The sequence below is a fragment of the Triturus cristatus genome, chromosome 9 (genome assembly GCF_964204655.1).
Source record: "Triturus cristatus chromosome 9, aTriCri1.1, whole genome shotgun sequence".
NCBI lineage: Eukaryota > Metazoa > Chordata > Amphibia > Caudata > Salamandridae > Triturus > Triturus cristatus.
Genome location: NC_140592.1, coordinates 285,972,399 through 285,998,075, shown reverse-complemented (window position 1 = coordinate 285,998,075; position 25,677 = coordinate 285,972,399). Strand labels below are relative to the sequence as shown.

The window sequence follows — 25,677 nt, the reverse complement described above, 5'->3', positions numbered from 1 at the left end:
ATATTCTGCCAGACAACCGTGCTTCAAAGGAAGTCAACTAGTAGACAATATGTTAGAAATAACACTATCTTAGCCAATGAGAAGGCTAGATGACTGTATTTGGGGTCGCTAAAATGAACCCTGCAAGCTCACAAACACTTGACAAAATTTTTTTTTAACTACTAATGTGCCTGCTAGCTGTACACAGAGCAACTCAAAGGAAGCCATCTAAATGATGAACTGTTAGCAATAGTGTATCTTTAGCAGACTTTATGGTAAACTGCCTGTATAGAGATTAGCTAAAATTAAACCTGCTATGATGAACTGCTTAGCAATAGCACACTTTAGCAGGCTATTAGCCTAGCTGTCTGTAAGCAGGGTGACTCAAAGGAACACAGCTAGCAGACGGCCGGTTAGCAATGGCAGAACCTTAGCACGCTATAGGGCTAGCTGCCTGTAAGCGGAGTCACACAAATCAACACAGCCAAGAGACAACCTGTACCAATAGTTCAACCATAAAAGGTTATAGGGCTAGCTGTTTGTATGTGGAGTGACTCTATGGAGCCACTCAAGAGACACCATGCTAACAACAGTGTCACTATGCAGACTTTTGGTCTGACTGCCTGTATACATACTAGCTAAAAGGAACCTCTCTGCGAGAGAAGTAGTTAATAACAGTGCAATTTTAGCAGCCTATGGGAATATGTGTCTATACACAGATTTTCTAAAAGGTACCCACCTAAGAGACAACCGGTTAGCATTAGTGCAGTCAAAATAGAATGTGTTTCAAACTGAAGCAGCTAGAAACAGATAAATAACATAATACATTCTATTCAGGCTCTAATGTGCTCCTGTCGCTTGGCGTCTTTGGCACTGTGTGGATCTGACTTGAGTAAAATGGGCAATAGGGCTGAAGCAACATTAAGATCGCCATCATCCACAAGAACACCATCCGCATCACGACCAGCACCGACAACACCCCACCCTCCGCCGAACACCTGCACTTCCAGATCCACACCGACCCGAAGACCACCCTCAGAGGCACCCTGATCTACCGACTTCCGGGACCACGCACACAATTCAGCGAGGACATCGCCGACTTCGTCAGCCCGCACGCCCTCCCCTCCGCTGACTACATCCTCCTGGGGGACTTCAATTTCCACCTGGAGAACAACAACGACTGCAACACCAGCACCCTGCTCGACAACCTCGCCAACCTTGGACTCAAGCAGCTGGTGTCCACCCCCACCCACCTCGCCGGACACACACTCGACGCCATCTTCTCATCCAGCAGAGACATCACCTTCAGCCACGCCACAGAACTCCACTGGACAGACCACAGATGCATCCACTTCACCTTCAGAAGAACGACGACCCACCACCAACAGCAACAGGTTGCCCGAAGAAGCTGGAACAAGATCACAGCCGACCAGCTCGCCGCCTCCCTGAGCCAGCACCCTCCGGCCAGCTCAGCGAACCCCAGCCAGGCCGCCGACAACCTCACGAAGTGGATCAGCAACTGCGCAGACGAACTCGCCCCACTGAGGACCCCGCCCAGCAGACCCGGCAGTAAGAGAGCTCCATGGTTCACCGACGAACTCAAGAGCTCCAAGAAGGACTGCCGGGCCCTCGAGAAGCCTGGAGAAGGGAACCCACGCCGGACAACAGGACCACCCTCAAGCTCGCCACCCGGAAACACCACCAACTGATCCGCATCGCCAAGAAAACAGCTTTCAAAAACCGACTAGACAACAACGCACACAACTGCAAGGAACTCTTCAACATCGTGAAAGAGCTCTCCAACCCCAACGCCGGAAACAACGACATCACCCCTTCGCAAGACCTCTGCAACTCCCTCGCTTCCTACTTCCACAACAAGATCACGGACATACACGACAGCTTCAGCACTCAACCGACGCACGCCACGACCGCAGGACCTCCACCCACCACCACCCTCCGCGCCTGGACCCCGGTCAACACCGAAGACACCGTCCACACGATGAACTCCGTCCACTCCGGATCTCCTACCGACCCCTGCCCTCACCACGTCTTCAACAAAGCCGACGTTGTCATCGCACCCCACCTGCGGGACATCATCAACACCTCATTCGACACCGCCACCTTCCCCGAGAGCTGGAAGCACGCCGAACTCAGCGCTCTACTGAAGAAACCTACAGCAGATCCCACCGAACTCAAGAATTACCGCCCCATCTCGCTCCTCCCGTTTCCAGCCAAAGTCATCGAGAAGACCGTCAACAAACAGCTGGCCGCCTTCCTCGAGACGAATGGATCCCTCGACCCATCACAGTCCGGTTTCCGTGCCAACCACAGCACCGAGACCGCCCTCATCGCCGCCACCGACGACATCCGAGCCCTGATGGACAACGGGGAAACAGCGGCCCTCATCCTCCTAGACCTCTCCGCGGCTTTCGACACGGTCTGCCACCGCACCCTAGTGCAGCGCCTCAGCAACGTCGGAATCCAGGAGAAGGCGCTGGAATGGATCGTCTCCTTTCTCGACGGAAGAACACAAAGAGTCCGCCTACCACCGTACAAGTCAGAGGCCACCAAAGTCATCTGCGGCGTCCCACAAGGATCCTCACTGAGCCCGACTCTCTTCAACGTCTACATGAGCCCCCTCGCGGCCATCGCACGCCAACACAACCTCAACATAATCTCCTACGCCGACGACACCCAGCTGATCCTCTCCCTGACCAACGACCCCGCCACCGCCAGAGCCAACCTGCACGAAAGGATGAGAGAGGTAGCCGAGTGGATGACGACGAGCCGCCTGAAACTGAACTCAGATAAGACGGAGGTCCTCATCCTGGGCTCCTCGTCCTCCGCCTGGGACGACTCCTGGTGGCCCCCCACCCTGGGCACCGCACCCAAACCGACGGACCACGCACGCAACCTGGGTTTCATCTTGGACTCCTCCCTCTCCATGACCAAGCAAGTCAACGCCGTCTCCTCGTCATGCTTCAACATCCTGCGCATGCTGCGGAAGATCTTCTGGTGGATCCCCACAGAGACCAGGAAGACCGTCACCCAGGCCCTTGTCACCAGCCGACTGGACTACGGCAACGCACTCTATGCCGGAACCACCGCCAAGATCCAGAAGAGGCTCCAGCGCATCCAGAACGCCTCAGCCAGACTCATCCTCGACATCCCACGACACAGCCACATCTCCGGACACCTAAGAGACCTGCACTGGCTACCGGTCAACAAGAGAATCACCTTCCGCCTCCTTACCCACGCACACAGAGCTCTCCACGACCAAGGCCCGAGCTACCTCAACAACCGAATCAACTTCTACGCTCCCAAACGCCACCTCCGATCCGCCAGCCACGCCCTCGCCGCCGTCCCACGCATCCGCAGAGCCACCACAGGAGGAAGGTCCTTCTCCTACCTGGCCGCCAAGACCTGGAACTCCCTCCCGGCAGACCTGCGCCTGACCCAAGACCACCTCTCCTTCAGGAAGAAGCTCAAGACCTGGCTGTTCGAGCAGTAGCGGCACCCCCCCCCCCATAGCGCCTCGAGACCCTACGGGTAGGTAGCGCGCTCTATAAATGTCTTTGATTGATTGATTGATTAAGACATAGGTTATGGGGCTAGGAGAGAATGACTAGGTTTTGTGTAGGGATCTTAGATAGATTTGGTAGGAATCAATGTAGGTAGACCTCTCCAGTGTTTAATTTGAGCTGGTGGTGGCCACTGACACTCATTTTTGGGGACCGGTACTTGTAATTCCTGATCAGACATTTTCTGAGAGCAAGAGATGGGGGAAACAGGCAAAGGGGGAAGGAAGAGAAAGCTGAAAAATCATCATAAAGGGCTAAAGGGGGAACATGTAAGAGTGAGATAAAAGGAAAGGGGGTGCTTGTTAGTGGATTAAAGAATCTTGAGCTGGGTTAAAGCATATGCAATTTTGGTATTCGGAGCGCTGACATTTAATAACGCCAGCTGTGGGCATCTGGGCTCAGCTTTGGGTACCAGTACTCATTCTTTTGCAGAATTAGCACTGGATCTCCCCTGCTATCAATTCTTAACCATATCACACTTTTTACAGTTCCTGTGCATCACAAAACCATGTCAATCAAAAGCTTTCTAGATCATAAAAAATGGATAGTATAGATGTCACGCTCAATCATATATAATTGAAGATTTGTTTTCAAACTGCTAACACAAATATGACAACATTCATGAATATCTATTTGAAAACCAAATATAGGGAAAATGCTTTTTGTGATATATAATTTTGCTAGCTTTTTATTACTTATGCATTTGTTCAATAAAATAAATATTGAAAAAAAGAAATTGAAGTGACGCCCCGGAAGCAGGACAAATAGCTAACTCTTTCACCTCACTAGTTGTGGGATTGTGAAGGGGTGGACCGTATTTGCATATGTAATAGGCTGTGTGATCACCAGAGAATACACAACATAGTGCTGATGGCCTATAGTCAAACACGCTACTCAAACTCATAAAAAAGGACATAAAACATTAGCAATACCAAATGAAGATCAAATAATGTAAGAGGCAGGACCCAATTTTGTTGAAGACATCTATGTTTCTTTTTTTTAAACATGGTAATGGGGTAACTGGCAGTGAGTAAAATGTGTAAAAGATTAAATGCGGATGCCCAGAGTTTTGCTCAGAATTCTGCGGATGGCACTATTGAATGTCAGGGTTGCCAACTACCAAGGATATGTTGTCTTGATTCCACTTCATGCCTTTTGTCGCACCACCAGACACTGCCTGTCCCTTTAGCTCAATCTTGCAGGTTATGTGTCACCCCTGCTTTATTTGTGACTAGTTATCTGCCTTTCTCTCCCTCCTTCTTTCCCACGTTTGTGCTCTGGGTCAAAGCCTGATGAGGAAAAATAAGTGTTGACACCAAATTAATGTAGGTGGGATCCACCTGCAACCATTGGCTCAAATTAAGCATACTGGTGATCTAAAAGCAGATAATGACCAAAGAACTTAAGATGGCTGCAGGTCTGATTAAGGATCAAGCATCAGGGCTACATAGCAACTGATGAAGTACTTCCACAGCTTCCAAGGGTTTACTCCCAACTGAAGACCATAGTCCAGAGGAATATAGCCCCCACCTCAAGGAGGACCAATCACAAGCCAGGCTTGCAAGCATCCCTGGGAATACATAGGTGTGTATCGTTCACCCAGGGCTTCAGCTTAGGGTTATACGATGGAACAACACAGGAAAAGAGGCCGCAAGCCTTAACCACGCATTTTTTACCATGCTTTTTTTTACAACCTGTATGTTTTTACCACAGATGCCAATACCACACATTGTTTATTAATTTGAAAACAATAAAACAAAAATATTTGCTGTGGGGAGACCCCACAACTTAACTTAAATGCGTGGTAAAGGCATCCGTTGTATAAACATACACGTTGCAAAAACATGCGTGGAAAAGTCAAAACATGGTTCAAACCTCGTTGTAAAGGCTGTTTCCCCTTCCAGAGGTATTTCTTTGTTGATTTTCAGTACAAGACCATTGGATGCCCCTCATTACTCCTCACCTAGGAATACTAAATGGCAGCCGCCCAAGAGAAAATCATATCTTAGCCAATGGAGAATTCTTGATCCCAGTGTTGGAGAAAGGCATCGCTTTGCCCACCAAATATCCTTTAATGTATGCATTTTCTAGATTGCCTCTAAGAAAGCCAAAACCTCTGCTACCAAGGAATTCCAACAAGCAAGCTAGCTTGCAATAAAATGTTACGTGTCAGGATAATCATCTGCCCATGATTGCAGCACAGATCGCCTTCTTGTCTTTTTTTGTTTCTTCTTAGCAGCTCAGTCAAGATATAGCACAGAGGTGAAGTGCCTGACATAAGGCTGCTAATGTGTAAGAAATATAGCAAAAATATGTGTTAAACACGTGCTTATGCCTCTGTCCCTATGTGCCTTGAAATTGGTACAAACGTAGATTAGCTAGTGATGTGGAAGCAAGCAATTGTGATAAACTATTGCCTCTGTTAAAGTGCTGCCCTTTAAGTGCCCTATATTGTTTAGAAATAAGGCCAAATTGACCATAAACGCCTGAACCATTTTTTGATCGTATTCCTACCCCACTGTATGATTGATTGCTTTCCTATATTGAAATATTCACTGGTAGTGAAATGCTCAATACTTCAAGGGCCTCATCTACAAGAAAATTACGCAGCGAGGCACCGCAAGCCATTTAGTTGCGCCGTGCTGCGTCCTTTTCAAAGCACAGGGATGTGTTGTATTAACAACAATACAACACATCCCTGTGCTTTCCCCTGCGCTGGCACCCAATGGGCTGCCATGTGCCAGAACAGGCACCCTTATGTTATTTTGCAAGAGTGCCTGTGCTGCTGGGTGTTTGTTTTTGTGCAGGAAGGGACACCTTCCTGCACAAATACAATAATTAATAGCATTTTCCTCTTTCTATGCATGCTGCAGAATGCAGCACGCATGGAAAGAGGGAAAAAATTAGGGGAAATAAAAGTATTTCTCCTTGTTGCACCATACTTACGCCTCCTTTGGGGACGCGTGGGAATTTGACGCATTCCCGGTTTTACAAAATGTTGTAAATCTGGGAATGCGCCAAGTTCCATGGACGTTGCATGGGAACATCCACAACAACACCCATGGAACGCGCCTTTCATGCAGAGTAATGCGTGAAAGGGGCCCATATTTACAAGGTCATGAAAAGTCACGCAGGGTGACTTTACGTGGCCTTGTATAAATATTGGCAAGCCCACTGCGCCGCTGGTGTGTCAAAAGATGTGATGCACCAGCGGCGCAAAAGGCTTGTACATTAGACCCCATGTCATTATGATTGGAGTCGAATATTGTTGTGGTTAAGTTGATGGTGTGCCATGGCATAGATATAACTGAAGGCATTATGCTGTTGCTAGTGCATCCACCAACATCAATTGTAGGGGTACAGTCTTTAATCGAAAGATCCTCTTTAGGAGGGATTTGCAAACCTGTTCAAGCTGTCATTGTGGTTGCTTCTGGTACACTATTCTACCAAAAGTATGTGTGCATTTTTGTGATTTAATCATAGTGTTTAGCTTTGTGTCCTCTATAGGACTATACCTTTTAACTAAAAGCAAATCTAGACAATAATTTATTGGGTGTTAACAAATGCGTTCTTGACTTTAAACTCACAACAACACCTATGTGGCGGAGCCATGAGCTGTTTTTATGACACTGCCTTGACAGTGATGTGCTGAAGGGATGTGCATCATTTATGAGATGGGTTAATATGGCATTCATCTGATGCACTAGCCCCAGTGATCCCAATAATATACCTCACTGGCCTTAATTCTGATGTGGGAATCCAGATGTCTTTTATCACAATCATAGTACTCTTTGGTACTTTATTTATCAAGTGCGATAAATAGTACCTATTATGATTTTCTATGGAATAACATGCTTATCGTACCTAAATCCACATGGTATGGTAAATACTGTACACTTTTCCCATGTTATATTTCGGCAGGTTTGACCTTCTGAAATTGAATAAGAATGATATATGTAAGAAACCTGGTAATTACCGGATGCAGTAAATACCACCCAAATCGTAGTTGTGACCCCTGCGCAAACAGGGTTTTGTTAGGGTTAGCTAGCTCACCATTTATGACTAAACCTCCACCAACCATTGAGGTTGAGCAACAAATATTTCTAATGCAATATAATCACTATAGTCGTGTTAAATCAGTTTGTGGTCCCCCAAACATATAATGAGAAGCAATCAAAGTGGAAGCTTGACTCCAGGGGCCATATTACAGATGCAGCGCACTTTCCTGGTTAGCACTGGGTGCACCTTTCAAAAGGTGCGCCTAGTGCTAACCAGAAAAATGTGTTACATTATAATGAATTAGCTGCCCCCAGGGCAGTTATAAACTCGTGCTGCCCTTGGGTAGTGCATTCAGGTGAAAAACGGAGCAGCTGCTTTGAAGTTGCTCCGTGTTTCACTATGCAGACGGCAACCAGACTGCACTTTTTAGACATCCCCTTGCAGGTGGGTACAGTGAATGACTGTAGGCGTCTGCAAGTGGAAGTCTGGGTGTCCATGGGACCCCCTTTCCTCCCTATAGAGGGCTGCCATAAGGGGTCACCCTGACAGTGTGTCGCCTTTTAGACGGCGCACTGTCAGTACGCCTCCTGAAAGGTTCTTTGCCTCTGCACTTGCATCTGTAATACAGTGCGGGCTCAGACACAAAAGGATTCCCTCATTTGCATGGAGCCACACCCCAATGCAAAAAAGGGAATGTCCTCTGATGATAGTGCTGGTGCTTTATGGACGCCAGCGCTATTGGTATTACAGAATAGGACGCACAAGCATCTGTGGCCCCTTCTGTAATACCAAAGTGCCCTGGGGATGTGCAATGCAAGCGCATACGCGTTTGGTGCCCTTGGACCACTCCTTGTAATATGGCCCCAGGTTGCCAAAAAACACTCCTTGTATTTCACCAGAAGTACCTAGCTCACCTTCATGTCTGTGGGCAACCAGGATCCAAATCGCTCAGCTTAACTGGTGCATGTGAATTAATGGAAAAATGAAAACTGAGGAACCACATTGGAAGAAACCAAATCATAGAAAACAAATTTAGAAAAAATACAATGATAAAGAAATACAAACAGAGAACAAATTGTCTTAAAGGAAAGATCATTTTTGGGGTAAAATCTAATATTTCATTTAATTTGGGTGGGGTTCATAGGTAGTGAGTGGTTTTTGCATTTGTGCATGAGTGATGTCTATGGATGATCAAAGGTTTTTAATGGTCAGAGATGGGTGGCGCTAAGGACGTAAAAAAGAGATTGAGGGTTCAGGGATGGATGTATGTTGGGGTGGTGTGAGGTTTTTAGAGTTCAGAGATGGACGGAGTATAGGGGTGTTGAAGGGTTTTAGGGTTCATGGATAAATTAAGTTTAGTGGTTGTGTGGGGTTGTTAGGGTCCAGGGATGGATGGAGTATAGGGGTGTTGAAGGGTTTTTATGGGCTCACAAAAAAGCAGGAGTTTAGGATTGGTGTGGGGTTTTGTTAGAGTTCAGTGACGGGTAGAGTTTAGGGGTTAGGAATGGATGGAGTTTAGTGATAGTGACAGGATTTGTGGGTCAGGGAGAGGTGGAGATACTGGGTAGAAAGAGTTTTAGGGTTCAGGACTGGGTGGAGTTTATGGTTAGTGAGGGGTTCTAGTCTTCAGAGATGGGTGGAGTTTAGATGTAGAAAGGGCTTTTAAGGTTTGGGATAGGTGTGGTTTAGGTGTAGAGAGGTGATTTCCGGGTTTAGGGATGTGTGGAGTTTAGGGATAGAAAGTACTTTTAGGGTCAATGATGGGTGGAGTTTAGTGTTTGGGGATGGGTATAGTTTAGGCATGCTGAGAGTTTTTAGTGGGCATGGGTGGATGGTGTTTAGGGGTTGTGAGGGGTTCAGCAATAGATGATTTGGGGTGGTGAGGGTCCAGCAAATTGAAAACATCTGAAATAATTGTTTATAGTGTTTTGTAAAGTGCCCTTTTTGGATGGTCATCCCCCTTGGCACCTACTCTCGGCATGCCTGTCAGCACCGCTGGCCACAGATCCGTTCAGCATCACGGAAAGCCAAGAGCACCTCTGCACCCGAGTCTGCCGACCCAGGTAGAGTTGATCTGCCTGGAGACTCCTGGTCCGGGCCCAGCTCCTCGCTTGAGTTCCATCGATTTTTGCCCAACACGGCCCACAAGTGCCTTTTTGCTAAGGTATTCATTTAAAGGCCGCAAGCCTGATTGACAGTTCTGTTTGACAGCTAAAGTGCTCCTCTGAACCCCGCTCCCCAGAGCCAGGTAAAATTGTGCTAGCTATTGTGAACTGGTCAAGGGACTCATGAGCTCTTAACCCTGAGTGGGTTCAACTGAACGCACTCTTTAAGTAACCGATTGCATCTATGTATTTTTCCCATTGATCGCAGCGTTAACGTTTTGCTACACTGCAAAGCACTGATTTATTTAAGGCTGCAAAATTGATAACTCTGGTTATCCTGTATGTATTAATTTCATTTTGGTGTCTGAAATATATAAAAATCAGAGCTATGTGTATAAATTGGTGTTGGATTCCTCTTGAGTCGTGTCAATTACTTATCGTCCATGTTGGTGATGTGAAATGCTTAACACATGATCCTCTGAGTTGCCTGTCGGCTGTTTGCCACTCTACCAGGACTAAGAGGAAGTGTACGAGAGAGCATCCGGGTCCATCTTTGTGTATATAGCTAGTATTGCATGGTAGGCACCCCGTGCCATACCACATAATACTTTCACATTGCAACACAGTGTACAAATATAAATCCCAAATAATGTTCCCTGAAGTAAAACACTGAAATAAATACCACCAACAAAAATGTATAGGAAAGTAAGACCCCCAACAATTGCATTTACACTTTAAAATCTAAGCATGGAAAATGCAATTTTGAAAATCAGACAGTCCATGAATTGGTTCAATGAAATGGTAAATGCCATACATCCTGCAAATTTCCATTAAACAATTCAGGTGAAATGGTTTCTTAGTAATCATATTCCATGAAATCGTTTATCTATGAAACCACATGCAACCCAGCCTTACATTGCCACTCCGCTGAGGTTGGGGCCATGGGCTAGGACAAATAATCTAAAATATTCTCTCATCTGAGCCTTTACGTAAAACACCCAATAAAAGATTATGCAAGGGTTTTCAGGTACAATAGCATTTTAAAACAAGCATTGGCTAAGTCTATAATTCTGGTGCTGACTCTCAGCGTTTTGGCTTTGTCAATACTAGTTTTGTTTTTTCATGATTTTTGCAAAGCTTCACTGTTGGGGTAGCTGCTGAGCCTTCATCATACCAAAAAAAAAAAATATCCCAAAAAAAAAAAAAAACTTTTTGGTCTCAGATAGCACACATTGTCATAGTAATCCCTGTCACTGTGTGTGGAGATGCCCCTTGTGTAAGGGCAGAATGCCACCACTCACAGTGAAGTTAGCAAATGCCTGAAGTGGGCTGACCCATTGCCCCATGCTGTATGACGTAGTGGGTGGAAGAAAAAGGTGAGTGACACAATAATTCACCAATGGGTGAAGAGAACTGACTGAAAGTCCCTTTAGGTAATCATACCATACATATTATTTCAGTAAAATCACAAAGTCTTGGCTAATGTCAGACCTAAAAATTGGACATTCGGACGGAAAAAAATAACTTAGGTTTGTGGTTCCCTTAGCTTACATGGATTGCTGAGCTTTGCATAATTGTGCAGAAGAAAGGGGCTATGCAATTTATCAATACATTAAGTGCCAGTCAAACAGAACCTTCTTGACTGACAAGTACATGGTGAACCACAATCTTGTTGGGAATGATTCCTGGTGTACGTGTTCAAAACTCACCTGTTGTCATTGGCCTAGGGTATAAATTACAAGTCTTACCTTAAAGCAGCCAAAGATAAGGTAGGCTAAAGAATTTGTCTAACTAAAGACCTCAGGTGAGCAAACTTAGTTGTGGTACCTGATGACATGGCATGAGCCACTTAAATCCCGTTGTGATATCTCAGAGAAGAGAACTTTTGGAATGGAAAATATAATATGCTAGCACAACATTAAGATAAGCAAAACACAGGTGCACACGGCTTTTCGTTTCCCATGGCGTTTTTAGGTCTCCCCTGAGCTAGCGCATGCGCTTCTCTGGCGAGACATTTAGTAAGCGGGTTTTCAAAGTGCTACCCACAGGCTTTTCCCGGCCACCAGCTTGCTGTTACGTGCACAAGCACGTGCGACATGCACAGCTGCCATTTGCCACTCGCCAGCCTACTTTCAATTTTGCTGTGGTGTGCGCGTGCGCCGTCACTTTCAGGGCCGCACCAACCCGCCCCCCCCCTTCCTCATTAAGCAGAAGCAGAACACTTTCGCTTTCCCGCGTCACTTTCAGGGCCGCGCCAACCCGCCCCCCCCCCTTCCTCATTAAGCAGAAGCAGAACACGTTTGCTTTCCCACGTCACCATGTGATATTACAGAGTGCTCTTGGTGAGTTTTCAATCTTGCTGATTTTGCCATTATTTATTATTTTTTGCTGCTTTCTAACCTTGCCGCCTTTACGTCTTTGTTTTCAATCGTGCCCCCTCCCGTCTCTGTGTTCAATTACTCTGCTTTCATCCTTCCCTTACTTTTTTCAGTTCCCGCACCCCTCACCCTCCCGTCATTGCTTTTTATTTCCAAAAACCCTCAGCCATTGCTTTCAGCACTTTTACCTCCTGGATTACTAAGAACACTTTTGCTTTCTCGCGTCACTTTCAGGGCCGCGCCAACCCGCCCCCCCCCCCCCTTCCTCATTAAGCAGAAGCAGAACACTTTCGCTTTCCTGCGTCACCATGTGATATTACAGAGTGCTCTTGGTGAGTTTTCAATCTTGCTGATTTTGCCATTATTTATTATTTTTTGCTGCTTTCTAACCTTTCTGCCTTTACGTCTTTGTTGTCAATCGTGCCCCCTCCCGTCGCTGTGTTCAATTACTCTGCTTTCATCCTTCCCTTTCTTTTTTCAGTTCCCGCACCCCTCACCCTCCTGTCATTGCTTTTTATTTCCAAAACCCCTCAGCCATTCCTTTCAGCCCTTTTACCTCCCCGATTACTAACCCCATAAGACTGGGACCTGGATAACTAAAGGCTTGTGGTATCTGATGGGTGCAATGTGCAAGCGCAGCACTATACTAACATGTCGCAACTCAGGAATTAGGTTGCTACGTAGGTGAGCTTGAACTCTGAATGCCCAACAGATAGAGAGCTTGTGTCATACTCTTCTGAATAGGACATTTCACAGGACGCACACTACAGGGTAAGACACTGCATGCTTGCCATTGTTTTAGTTGCACTATAAGAGGAGCCACATACAGCAGTCAAGGATAGATTGTACACTGTAATTCAGACGCATCGTTCTGGATCTTTAAACTGGTCAATAATTTCCTCATATCTTTCTCTGGAGTTTGCTTCTCAGAGATGATGGTACAGTGAGGACAGATAATGTACATTGGAGGTATGCAAGACATGTTTTAAATTGAAACCTATATAGACGATCATAAGAAAGAACAAGCATTGGCATAGCCAATAGGTCTCGCCTTTGGGACCTTATAAGTGTTTAGCCATGCAACAGTTGATGTGGTTGCACCAAGGATATTGTGCTGCATAACTAAATACTTATAAGGTCCCAAAAGCGAGACCTATTGGCTATGCGAATGCTTGTTTTGTAGTGCCAGCAGATGCTTTAGATGTTATTGCCAGGTGTCCCTAGCGCTAAACACAAAGTACAAGAGAGTCAAGGAACTCTGGAAGTAGAAAAATCCAGACGCAGCTACAACCACCGCAACCACATTCACCAAAAAATGTAAGGGCACTGCACAAAATCAGCTAGTGTTTCCGAAACTATGATTTATTTCCCATAACACTGCTTCCGCAGCAGAACACAGCTTGGTGTCTCGGACATCACTGATAACTTCAAACGAACTGCAATTCTAATCCCACCAGACCAGAGCTGAATTTGCGGAAAAATGCCTGTCGCCTCGCACCACTTTGTGTTATTGGGATAGGCCAGTTTATTTGACAAATAAGCACTGGTCAGTTGACTGACCTCCTCATATAAATATTAGCGGTGATTCTCCCAAAGACCCAAGTCTGAGACCTTTGTAGACATCACACAGACCAAACACAACTTCGATTCTTCGCGAAGTTTGATAAAGTGTAGCCGCCATTTTAGTTAAGCTATGTAAGCCTGCCAGAAAAGAATTTAAGAACATAACATGGGAGTTAATGGCAAACGTTACCAGGATTGGATGTACAGAAGCTTTGCAGCTAAATAAAATATCTAAATGGGACTGAAATGAATTCAGTTGGAAAGAGTAGTAGGGTAGAGAGCTTTTAATACTCAGATGGTGGACAGTGGATGGTATTGTCTGTTTTGTGGACATGTAAAAAGAGTTTGGTTGACAGGATTATGGACATAACCAATACATTACGACATCCATCGGAAATGGAGGACTTCACAGCTTATATTGCCAAATAAAATTGTGTAGGACCGAAACTAAACTGATCATAACACTGGAATTGTATCTTTTAGATCATCTGACGAATATATGTACTAACAATAAAATCGAATGATTTAAGAGAAGGCAGAAGAAGAAGAAACGACAGAGAAGCCACTATAAAACTGGGAGGGAAAAATGTTTCAGTTTGCATCAATGTGCATTCTGACCAATCTGGCATTTGCTCACAGCATGCCTTGGACCACGGTGCAAGCAAGGATAATTGCCACTTTCACTGCTGTTGTGGTAATAAACACAGCCAGTGCTTTAAATGGTCAGGTACTGCCCGGTACTGAATCCCTGTACTTCTTCAATTTGAAAGGCAGAGTACCTGCACTTCTCAGCACTGCTGCAATACATTTATTAGGAGAGTACCGGCACTTTTCAGGAGCAGAGAGGTACTCTAAAGAGTGAGTACCTGCACTTTTGTATTTCTATTTAAAGCACTCAACTCAGCAATTATCAGGGTTCAATGGGCCTCAGTGCCATTGCACCACCTGCCCCAGCGGTAGCTATACCCCTGCTAACTCAAATCCAGGGGCGGTTGGCACAGGTAAGCCTGATGGGGCGGGGCAGGACGCGGCAGGGGGGGAAGCCGGCAGATATGTATTATTTATTTATTTAATTATACCTATTCCGTCGTCTGTCGACTGCTTCTCTCCCATCCCGCCCTGCCCCACCGCCGAACTGCGTTTACCTGAGCAGGCCGCCGCTGCTCAAATCAATGGGCAAACAACCTAACTTTTGAATCCCGGTGATATTCAAAACACCTAAGACTACACTAATCAGGCTTCTAAGCTCATGTCCTCGTGAAAAGGCAATGAAGGATCAGCCCAAAGTGCTATGAGGCCACAAAACGGAAGGTGCACTCAATATCTTTGCTGTACCACAGGCATTACATCAGTAGTGTTATTGAGGTCAAATGTATGCCCAGACAGTATCAATATGTGTAGAAATGACCAAATAGCAAAATAATACTGATCAAGTATTTCGGGCATCATGCCTGATAATCTTGTTTTTCTTACCACATAATTATATCAACTCTGCCATATTATTTGGCTGTACGTTACCACATAATTTCAATAGCCCTGAATATAATACACATCACTATATGCAAGGCGCTGCAAAATTGATCAATAGTTATTACTGAGAGACATGATTGTATACTGGGTTCTCTGTAACCAGCTCAGACTTGAAATATAAAGTTCATCCAATCCATTAGTGGCGACGGGCAAGAAAAGAAATACAGTGTTAATAAAAAAAGAAATGGTGCACTGCTTTGTGTTATTTTCATGGGTTTCTAAGAGCTTGAAAAAAATGCGATCCAAGATTCTCAGAGGTTTTTCAATCTTTGGGCACAGCTGGAAAGTTACCTAAATTCTCTAGTTCACGAGCAAGAAGCGTTTATACTGCTGTGTTCTTGCCACGTTGCTGCGGTTTTTCATTTTGTTAAAAATTGCAGCGGCCGCATAAATCATGCAGACGTACAAGCACCGCCATCCCCTCTTCCCTCCTCCTTTCCCTTCCCCCCCATTAGGTTGATAGTGAAATAATTTTAATTATAACCAATTTGTAGGAGCATTGATCTTTAATACTGGAGCACAGACAGGCCAGCTAGTAATCTTTAGGTCTATTCAAACCGTGTGCACTTGTAGAAATCCTTTAATAAGGCTTACGGACTGGAAACATGGCTATAATGATTTTTTTTGTCTGAGAACTATAATGGCTTTACGCATATTTGATCTTTATACCATAAACCCCTAATGAACCCTTTAAACAGAAGAGATGTAGGCCTTGTTACAGGACCAAGATAATAGGCATGGATTTCTGGAATCCTCTGTTGTAACGTGTGCTTGGATCCTCAGTTCATTCTCGGGCGTGACTGTGAATAAAAAGCCTGTAATTGCAGGAAAAATAAAATGTGCTGTGGCTAGCATAAGAGTGGACGCAGCCTAAACAAGCACTGACAGAGCAGATCAGTCTAGCTTTGTCAAATCTCCCTGGTAGGCGCTGTTGGCTTTGCCAATGCTTTCAGAATTGCCAAAGCCAATGGCAGCAAAAAGCCACTGTGAAAATGTATTTTTTATACTCACAAGATGGCTGCCACGTTGCATTACGTAACGTGGCATGACAGAGTGGCGGCTATCTTGAATAATTTAAGATGGCGACATTGTAGCCATCTTGGAAGTATCGAACACAACATTTTTGATACTTTCCAGATGGCTGCGACATTGCAACACACACGGTTGCTTCACACAACATGCCAACCATCTTTAAAGTACAGAAAAAACTTTCAAGACAGCTGGTCGCTGCTATTGGCTTTGCCAAAGTCAGTGCAATTTTAAATTCATCCAGCATTTGTAAAGCCAATAGTGATTGGTAGTAGTGGGTGGCAGAAGAGTGGTGGTGGGAAAGGGGCAAAAGGAGGGGTCAGTGTAAGGGATAGGAAGCTGCGAGATGGAAGAGAGAGACGGAGGAGGGGAGAGAAAGAGCAGAGCACCAACTGAAGAAGTGCTCAGGTGAGAGGGAGTCAAAAATGCAGGAGGGGAAGAGACGTGGTGGATGGAGGAGCAATGTTTAAGGTATATAGCATGAGAGTGATGGAGCAGGGTTTCGCAAAAAGAAACCTGCTCGAATTAACACCCCCATAATACGGACCAACAGTAAGTAGTAATAAGAAACTAATGTACACCTTACATAAACACAAGGGAAATTGCTTTGTGCATGCATGAATTAACACGAAAATAATATATGAAAGAGTTAAAACTTGTAATAACATTGTGTTTTGAAAGAAACGAGAAATATTGCATGACTAGGCTGCATGTGCATCAGAATTTGCATGTTGCATTCTGCTTTGAAATAATAATTAGTGCCAATTTTGCCAGAACTTATGCTAGGAAATAAGCTAACAGGGAATAGTGAAAAGGTGGGTGGTGAACAGTGAGGATTGCATTATTATATAATTAATAAATGTTTTTTTTAATTTAATATAGTGAGCTGGATGAAACCGCCATCTTTCTTAAGTTGGCTAAAGTGGGAGGGGATGATCGGAGGAGTGAATCCTATCTGTCAGAGGAAAGACAGACGCGCTGTGCACCACAGATGACATGAACAAGTTGAAGGCCAAGTGATGCGCCCAGTTGTGGGACTGGAGACTCATTCTGCGGATGATGTTAAAATTATGAATAAAGACTGTTAAAATTGTATCATGTGTAGTGATCGTGAGAATGAGCTAAGAACCAAACCCTGGGAACGAATGTAGAACAATAAATTAGTTGAATCATAGGTGAAGTCACAGTAGTGTGACAACGTCCCCTCCCAAGCTCACCAATCCTCTTACGAGTTACATAAAAGTTTGCAACAAATGTGGGATGGACATGTTAGTTTTAGGGTATAATTGCCTTCAGGGGTGTGGTTTAGGTTTAGGCTGGAAGGAGAGAAATGGGGAGATGCGTCGCTGTCCGTCAGTTTGCAGAGAGGCCTAGCTGTTCCTGACCTGTCCTGCTTTCCTGTCCCTTTTATTCTTTGTTCCCTGATTCTATTTCGGGGAACCCCCATCATCACCTAGGCCGAGGAGGTGGTTTTCTACAGACCGTTAGGTTTGTATTAGTCTGAGTTGTTTCTTGCAAATTACTTGCAAATGTATTTTTGTCTCTGAAACTTTTGTCTCTTTACCTATCCACTCTGTCATAGGTACATTGATACATATTATTTAGATGAAACGTTTGGCTCTTCATCTATCCACTCCGTTAGGTGTATTATGTTTTGCATTTGAATTTTGCTGAAACTTTGTCTCTTAATCTATCCACTCCTTCAAGCATAATGTCATTGACTGTACGATGAGTTTGTATTAATGTGAATTATTGATGTTTATCTCTCCCTTTGTGAGATTCATTATTTGCATTTTGTGACGGTATGCATTGAGCATTTTCAAATTTTAAGATAAAACTTTATTAACTTTACAGAGAGTCTGTGATTATTTAGCTGACTGAGAAGTTAGTTAAAGAGTATTATCATTACCATCAACTATTCAACTAATTGGTCTATCGACCAAATGGAAGAAGAGTTGATATAAAGTTAGATATATGTCAAAAGATGTCACATATGAACTTATGAAAGAAAAGGAAATTGAACGCACATATAAATTGACCCCAGCACATCAGGGATTCTGGGTGAATGTGTATGGGCCATTGTATTATGTTGTTATTGAGTATTGATCCCTGACCAATTATTGGTGTCACGCTGGATCCGTTTCTTGGTAGCAGAGGACGGTTTAATTATTGTTTAGTTTGATAATGATTATTGATTATTGATCATATGTTCTTAACATGGAAATCTGGTGTCCTGTTTTATGTTGTCTAGAAGTACAGGTACGGAGATACCTGAGGAATCCCGGGAATGGAATTTAGCCTGAGATAGCAGAAGGAGAGTGTGGTAAAGAAATCACACTGCAGAAGTACTTTGTCTGTTGTTACAATACCTAAAAGCTACGGAGGGCTGTAGGTGTTATATTAGGGAATTTTCGTATGTAAGTAGTGTTTGAAATCGCGAAGAGTCCACTTCCGAAACTCACCAGGAGAGTAACAAGACCTCTTTTCGCACCAAAAAGTCCTCTTGTGAAATTTTGGCCTTATCCCTAGAGGAGTAATAGGTCCTCCTGGAGCTTGCTAGAGAAGTGAGATAACGCTGGTCGTTATTATTGCTTGCAATGTCAGAAAAATCTCTTTGAAGAAGTGAAAAACTATCTCTTTATTTAGTGGGGCAGTCTAGGTAGCATTATTTAGTGTCGTTACTAACAAAGTTTTATTAAGAAAACACTGAAAAAAATATTGCCGTAATATTTTGTGAAGGAAGGGTCATTAGAAGGAGTAATACTGATGTCAGAAAAGGCCGCACTGGCATTGGTCAGTCAGCGGACGTGTACTGAGCCGTGATTGGTTGGTTGGTGTGAGTCGCGCTGGTATTGGTCGAGATAACAGACAGGTAGAGAGCCGTGATTGGACGGTTGGTGTGAGTCGCGCTAGTATGGGACGAGAGTTGACCAATAGATTAAGTAGAATTACGGAAAGGTTGTTGTTTATTTATGATAAGACCCATTAGTGGAACGAATAAGAAAATGAAGTTGATGCAGAAAATAAAGAATTTCTTTAAAAAGGACAAACCAATTGTGACTGGAGAGGGAAATCCAATTCCACCTCCAAAAACGCCTGCTTCTTATATGATGTTGAAACGAGGATATCATACGTATATGTGGTTAGAGATTTGGATGGAGTATACGAAAGATGATGGTGTTATAGCTTATCCACAGCATGGTACTTTTAATGCAAGAATATTGCAGAATTTGAGAAACCAAATGAATTCATTAGTACCGAATCCTAGATTGGCGCAGTATGAAGCATTGGAAGAATGGGAATTTGATGCATTTGGGAGAGAAAAGTACAGAATTGGTAACAGAGGTTACAGGAGTATGATGTTTAGATATCCATATGAGAGTAGGGAGGAAACACTGAAAAGATGGAGGAGAGCTGTGGTAACAGAAGGGTTGTACCCAGTTTTAACTGTTGATGAGAAAACTGGAGGCAAATGTAAGGAGAAAAAGAACAATATAGAGACTCCAAGTGTAAGGGTTGATATGAATGATTCTGATGACGATGAATTGTTAGAGGTCATTATGAATAAAAGACCTCTGCCTTATGAAGAAAATTTAGGGGTGGTGACTCCAAGTGCGCCACAAATGGGAACTCCATTAACTCCACAAGTTTAAGATATAGCGAAAGTAGTGCGAGAAAATGAAGCAAAGCTGTTTAATAAGGCCAGGTTGGAACATGTCCAGAAGTTGAATCAGTTGAGTCTGAATGCAGAAGCCTTGACAGTACCGGCAACAATCTGTCCTGTAGTTCCGCTGTATGGAGAAAGACAGAGGTGCCGATTACGATCCTGTAAAATAATTCCCCGTACGACTCGTATCCGGTCTTTTTACCGTACGAATCGTACAAGTGCCGTACAAACTGCCAAGTACGATTCGCATGGGAAAAAGTCCATACGAATCGCCTTGGGAATAATTCCCCACACGTCCTCAGGGCGGAATATTTGTCCGACACATCCTCGGACGAGTTACCGTACAAATGTGAAAAGTGAAGTCCGACCGCGCAAGTACGATCCATCCCGTGCGTCCGATGTTACAACCGGATGGAAAAAACACCGTCCGCACCGAACTCCCATAGCAACCATGGAGACATGTGCCCGCATACGCGCCCAACACTCCCCCCAGCCCCCGTATGTACGCGCCGAACCACCCCCCCAGCCCTCCTATGTACGAGTCGAATCCCCACCCATGTATGTACACCCGTGTACGTACGAGTCGAACCCCCACCCGTGTATGTACACCCGTGTATGTACGAGACGTACCCCCACCCGTGAATGTACACCGTGTATGTACACCCCCGTATGTACGGCCCGTACCCCCACCCGCGTATGTATGGAGCGTACCCCCACCCCAACCGTATATGTACGGCCCGTACCCTCACCCGTGTATGTATGGAGCGTACCCACACCCCAACCGTGTGTGTACGACCCGTACCCTCACCCGCGTATCTATGGAGCGTACCCCCACCCCAACAGTGTATGTACGGCCCGTACCCCCACCCCAAACGTGTATGTACGACCCGTACCCTCACCCGTGTATGTATGGAGCGTACCCCCACCCCAACCGTGTATGTACGACCTGTACCCTCACCCGCGTATGTATGGAGCGTACCCCCACCCCAACCATGTATATACGACCCGTACCCTCACCCGTGTATGTATGGAGCGTACCCCCACCCCAACCGTGTATGTACGACCCGTACCCTCACCCGCGTATGTATGGAGCGTACCCCCACCCCAACCGTGTATGTCCGGCCCGTACCCTCACCCGCGTATGTATGGAGCGTACCCCACCCCAACAGTGTATGTACAGGCCGTACCCCCACCCCAACCGGGTATGTACGACCCGTACCCTCACCCGCGTATGTATGGAGCGTATCCACCCCAACAGTGTATGTACGGCCCGTACCCCCACCCCAACCGTGTATGTACGACCCGTACCCTCACCCGCGTATGTATGGAGCGTACCCCCACCCCAACCGTGTATGTACGACCCGTACCCTCACCCGCGTATGTATGGAGCGTACCCCCACCCCAACAGTCTAAGTACGGAGCGCACCCCAGGCCCCAACACCAGCACCTTCACCCAACATCGCGCATGTACGAGTCGTACCAAGCCAGAGACAAGGACAGCACTGTACAACAAAATGGCCGATGTACACACCGTACACACGCTAAAAACACACATACACAACCAGGACAAAGCAAAAAAACACAAGAATACTCTATTCGAATCGCACAAAGCCACAAAACATGTCCAACAAGCACAAATACAACACATTCACTGACCTGCAACTGCCAAACTCCCAAACAGAGGCCCAAAACACAACCACTCCTTATAACACACCCACCCAAAGTTCAAACACAGCCACACCCACCAATGGACCAATAAAAAGGGCCCACAGACACAAACCATGAGCCTTTGCAACAGACTCACTGCTGCCAGACCCCACAGACAACCCACAGCACCATACTTGAACCTTTACTACACCTTACACTTGCACACCTTCACACACCCACCTTCACAAACACCCCCTCATCACATTCACACACACACCTGCACAACCACACCCACACACCCACAACCATCCACACCCACACCCCCCACAACCATCCACACCCACACCCTTCAGCATGCCCACTAACAAGAATCCAAAGTTCACTAGCCAAGAGTTGGAGGTCCTTGTCGACGAAATACTCAGAGTCGAGCCACACCTCTTTGGAACATTGGTCAGACAGACCAGCATTTCCGGAAAAACAGCCATGTGGCAGACAATTGTCGATGCTGTGAATGCTGTTGCGTCCACCAGAAGGACCAGGCATGAATGCCAAGCCAGGTGGTACGATCTGCGGAGGAGGGTCCGAGCCAAAATGACCGACGACCACAACCAGGCCAACATCACTGGAGGAGGGCCGCCCCGCAGACGCGTACAATACCATCCCTGGGAGGAGAGGGAGATGGCCATACTGCCGGTGGTGGCAGTGGACGGAGTAGAAGGACTCCGAGAGCCGGGTGAGTACACAAACAACTCACCTCACATGGGGGGAACGTCATCCACAACCAAACTCACAATCATGCACGCAACCACCCCAAGCTATCGCATGACTCAACCACACTCCATGAACACGCACATGCCACTAGCGCCACCATGCCCCATGCACCCAGCTGGACAATGCCAAGTCACAGGCCACAGAAAACACCAACACAATACACGGTAAGCCGGATGGCGGGAGTGTGGGCCCCAAAAATCACATAGTGCAACTCAGAAGCAGATAACAATGCCCTCTGCCCATATGGCCTAGGTCACAGCCAGACAAACAGTGTGTCCCCACACAGGAAAGACTTGCCAGCAAATGGCGGACGCCTTGCATTAACACATGGGGGTGAAGGCACGTTTTTGCACATGACAGCAGCTAATGAACAGACAACACTGTGAAAGAGTGGCAGCACACACCACCACAGCAGCAGCGCAGACACAGACACTACACCCAATGGGTGCCTGGAGATCAGAAACAAACTCACATGAACAAGCCAAGGGCCATTCAAAGATCTGCAAAAAGTGTGTGCCTAGGAAGCTGGACTGAGGTGACAGAGGGTGACACACAGAGGGAGGGAGAGGGGGAGAGAGAGGGAGGGAGACACAGGGAGACGGACAGAGGGAGGAGGCTGACACAGGGAGGGAGGGAGAGGGGGGCAGAGAGGGAGTGAGAAAGGGAGACACAGGGAGACCAATTCAGCCTTGGGGGGTGTGGGAATGTCTGCTCGTCAGCAGGTGGACTGCGTGCATGTAGACAAGGGTGGCCAGTGCCTGAATCCCCCTCTCTTCTCCATAGCAAAACAATGGGCCATGTCCCAACCTGTGCACGAGCACAACGACAGCTACCTGCATTATATAAGTGTGTGGAACAACTCCATGTGCCCACGTACAGTGCAACACGGAAGGCGCCAATGCATGGCTCGCCACACCTGCTCACTCCACTGCTGACTGCAGTCACAATTGACGCAGCAAGTAAGACTGTGCCACACATAGGTAAAGTCTCAAAAGCTGTGGCCAAGGGACATACCCATGCACAAGTGCACTGTGAGTGGAATGCAAGACATATCCAAATACCCAGAGAAAATGTGCCAACTTAGAAACTAATGAAACATGGATGTTGCATGGAACAAAAATAACATTGTCTCTCTCACACACAGGTCGACGTCGTGGATCACCCCCCAACACTGGGGGGGAAGACTCACAGGACCCGGCTCTGTGGGATGACGATCCCACCGGCAGCGACGACTCTCACCACTCTGTGGACGACCCCGACCAACCTGGCCCCTCTGGTGTCCAACCACCTGCAGCACCTGCGTCAGGTACAACTGGGCCAACCACCACCCCCACTCCTGCCACATCCCAGGAGACACCCAGGATCCCTGCCCCACCACCACAATGCAGCCAGGCTGACCAGGAGGGACACGGTGTACCGGGCACACAAGAGGGGGCAGGCGACAACGCTAATGCCACCCCTCAGTGGTCCCGGAGACCCGATGTGCCCACGAGGGCAGACCAGGTGCAAGTGGGCAGGGGTGGTGGGAGTGGAGGACGGCGGAGGCGCGAGCCTGACCAGTTGGCTGCGGAACCGGTATATTCCCATGTCAGAAACATATTGGACACATACCGGCAGGACACCACGGGCATGGCCCAAGTTGTGTCCACCCAGAACGAGATGAAGGGGACCCTCGAGGAGATCAAGACCCAGCAGGCCCAGCAACATGTGGAGCAACATGCCTGTCTACTGCGACACCAAGGGCGGATGGAGGACAGACAGGCTGAGCTTGTGACGGTGTTCACGGGAATTCACCGTACACTCCGTCGGATGGCCGACAACATGGGCAACCCTCCCTGTGCCACCACGCCAAGAACATCACCACCCACAGGGAGGGATCAGGAAGAGGAGGAGACATCTGACGGAGCATCCCAAACATCGTCACGGCCTGCTTCTGAGGGTCCCCGCAGGAGGGCGGGTCGTCCACGGAAAAGACCGTGAGGGTCGGCGCAACAGCACCATCTCCCAGGACACCTGGCCTGGCACCTGGCCCACTGGACCAACAGCAGCACATCAGCAAAAGACATTCTCTGCCACATGGACTTGCTGGTCACTGTCTGACCAATGTTGACAAAGACTGTGGCATCGACTCTGATGATTTCCAATGGCAAGGACACCAACTCCCCCAGTGAACTTTGGATTCCACACACCCGGAAAGCCCCTCATGTCATACCCCCCCCCACGTACCCCAACACAAATAAAAAGTTATACGATAAAGAGATGATGCCTACATTTTGCATTATTACCTTACATGTGTCTTGTAAAGTCTAACCATGCCTGAGTTCTCATATGACTTCAACCATCCATACCCTGGGGCCTGAGTCTGGCACAGGACACACATGGGTCACAATGTATTAGGCAAGACAGACATGGAGCACCATACACACCCGTGATGGGCCCAACCAGCTGAGGGGGTGGCCGCACAACCGTGCCGACAGACATATTGAGTACAGCGACAGTCATGCGCAGAGGTCAGGGATCATGTGGAGTGTCCTGGGGGCACCCAGGTATGTGTAGACAGGTGGCAGAACCATGTCCTGCAAGCTTGAGTCAGGTGGATGCAGAGAATGGTGGCCTGGCCAAAGTTGGATGCATGGGGATGGCACATGTCACAATACCCACACAGTCATGGACATCATGCACAATACAGAGTCTAATCCCACACAAACAGCTTGCATCTTGCTACTCTACACATAGACACATAGCCACTATCACGGAAAACCATGACAGACATGCCGTATGCACCGTGGCAACACACCAGCATTGACTGAGAAGAGGCACCTTGGAGGCATAGGGACACGTTTATTAGTCATGTATTCGGGAATGCAGAGGCAACTCGGAGTACACATACACAGGTCATGTGGAGTAACATGTGGGTCCAACACTGGAACCCCCCTTCTGCAGCACAAATGCGTGATAGCCATGGAACTGGCGCACAAGTGTCGGGTAACAGCTAAACACCCCCTGCTGCTCACGGAGAGGCTGCCATACACCATTGATCCTCTGATGTGGAAGTCCCACACCATGTCAAGCCAATGCAAACCGTATGTGTCCGAGGGCAGTGTTACACACATTGATGCCATCATCACAATCCACTATCCCATCACAGATGACTGTCAACAAGTCTGACCATCTATTCAGGTGTACCCAGCTACATGTAATGTGTCCCATGGTGATGCGACATGTCTGCAGAGGAACCAAACATCGACAGGGGCAGTGTGCACACATCGTAAACAACTGCCACACCCAATACACCCCTGATGCATCCCTTACCCTAAGGAGACTTCCAAACTTGTCCGTGCGTGTAACGCTGAGTCAGCACACGATGACGTGTCCATGAGGAATAGCAGTGCCACAACAATGCAACCAGCAGACGGCATGCGCAAGTA

At 46.7% G+C, this 25,677-nt stretch overlaps 1 long non-coding RNA gene across 1 annotated transcript in view; it reads left to right on the top strand.

The window, feature by feature from the left end:
* LOC146797755 (uncharacterized) overlaps positions 1-18,014 on the top strand; it is a 141,771-nt gene extending 123,757 nt beyond the window's left edge. Inside the window, exon 3 of the long non-coding RNA XR_014968525.1 lies at positions 17,047-18,014. This is a non-coding gene — a long non-coding RNA (uncharacterized LOC146797755). The remainder of the gene's footprint in view (positions 1-17,046) is intronic.
* The last annotated feature ends 7,663 nt before the right edge of the window (positions 18,015-25,677 follow it).